Source organism: Saccopteryx leptura, chromosome 3, assembly GCF_036850995.1.
Source record: "Saccopteryx leptura isolate mSacLep1 chromosome 3, mSacLep1_pri_phased_curated, whole genome shotgun sequence".
In the NCBI taxonomy this organism is placed as follows: Eukaryota; Metazoa; Chordata; class Mammalia; order Chiroptera; family Emballonuridae; genus Saccopteryx; species Saccopteryx leptura.
The window spans coordinates 75,255,028-75,256,759 of NC_089505.1; the positions used below are offsets into that span (position 1 = coordinate 75,255,028).

General features: G+C 40.6%; 1 protein-coding gene across 2 annotated transcripts in view; it reads right to left on the minus strand.

The window, feature by feature from the left end:
* The window catches only part of LOC136399362 (leukocyte immunoglobulin-like receptor subfamily A member 5), a 429,345-nt gene that overhangs the window by 34,694 nt on the left and 392,919 nt on the right, over positions 1–1,732 (minus strand). The gene's annotated exons all lie outside the window — the stretch shown is intronic.

The following is a 1,732-nucleotide window of genomic DNA, read 5'->3' on the forward strand; positions in this document are numbered from 1 at the left end:
ACATATATATGGTCAAATAATCTTTGATAAAGGGGCCAACAACACAAAATGGAGAAAAGAAAGCCTCTTCAACAAATGGTGTTGGGAGAACTGGAAAGCCACATGCAAAAGAATGAAACTCGACTACAGCCTGTCCCCGTGTACTAAAATTAATTCAAAATGGATCAAAGACCTAAATATAAGATCTGAAACAATAAAGTACATAGAAGAAGACATAGGTACTAAACTCATGGACCTGGGTTTTAAAGAACATTTTATGAACTTGACTCCAATGGCAAGAGAAGTGAAGGCAAAGATAAATGAATGGGACTACATCAGAATTAAAAGTTTTTGCTCAGCAAGAGAAACTGATATCAAAATAAACAGACAGCCAACTAAATGGGAACTGATATTTTCAAACGACAGCTCAGATAAGGTCCTAATATCTAAAATTTGCAAAGAACTCATAAAACTCAACAACAAACAAACAAACAATCCAATAAAAAAATGGGAAGAGGACATGAACAGACACTTCTCCCAGGAAGAAATACAAATGGCCAACAGATATATGAAAAGATGCTCAGCTTCATTAGTTATTAGAGAAATGCAGATCAAGACTACAATGAGATACCACCTCACCCCTGTTAGATTAGCTATTATCAACTAGACGGGTAAAAACAAATGTTGGAGAGGCTGTGGAGAAAAAGAAACCCTCATACACTGTTGGTGGGAATGTAAAGTAGTACAACCACTATGGAGGAAAGTATGGTGGTTCCTCAAAAAACTGCAAATAGAACTACCTTATGACCCAGCAATCCCTCTACTGGGTATATACTCCAAAACCTCAGAATCATTGATACGTAAAGACACATGTAGCCCCATGTTCATAGCAGGACTGTTCACAGTGGCCAAGACATGGAAACAACCAAAAAGCCCTTCAATAGAAGATTAGATAAAGAAGATGTGGCACATATACACTATGGAATACTACTCAGCCATAAGAAATGATGACATTAGATCATTTATAGCAAAATGGTGGGATCTTGATAACATTATACGGAGTGAAATAAGTAAATCAGAAAAAAACAAGAACTACATGATTCCATACATTGGTGGAACATAAAAACAAGACTAAGAGACATGGACAAGAGTGTGGTGGTTACCAGGGGTGGGGGGAGGAAGGACGCAGGAGGGAGGGAGGGAGGGATTTAGGGGGAGGGGGAGGGGCACAGAGAAAACTAGATAGAGGGTGACAGAGGACAATCTGACTCTGGGCGAGGGGTATGCAACATAATTTAATGAGAAGATAACCTAGACATGTTTTCTTTGAATATATTTACCCTGAATTATTAATGTCATCCCATTAACATTAATAAAAATTTATTAAAAAAAAAATCTCAGTGCTCTGAAGACACTACAGTTTGTCAATGTGAATGTGGTCAGGAGTGAAGAGGTGTATAGATGTGGATCCAAACCAGGCATGTGGGTGCACCCTCGTATCACAAGGGTGAAAATGGAAGGACAGTCAGGGAGAGTCAGTGGTGAAAAAGAGGAAGGTCCCCAGTGGGTGGAGGAGGCGTCCTCCACAGGAACACAGCACACATTCCCTGCACCCCAATCACAGTCTCTCCCCTGGACATTTTCAGCAGATAGTGTCCCCAACTGTGGTCCGGACTTTCTCTCGCTACCTCCTGGGCCATCACATGTGCTCCAAGGCTCCAACTCTTTGAACACTGCATTGTTCCCTCTGTGG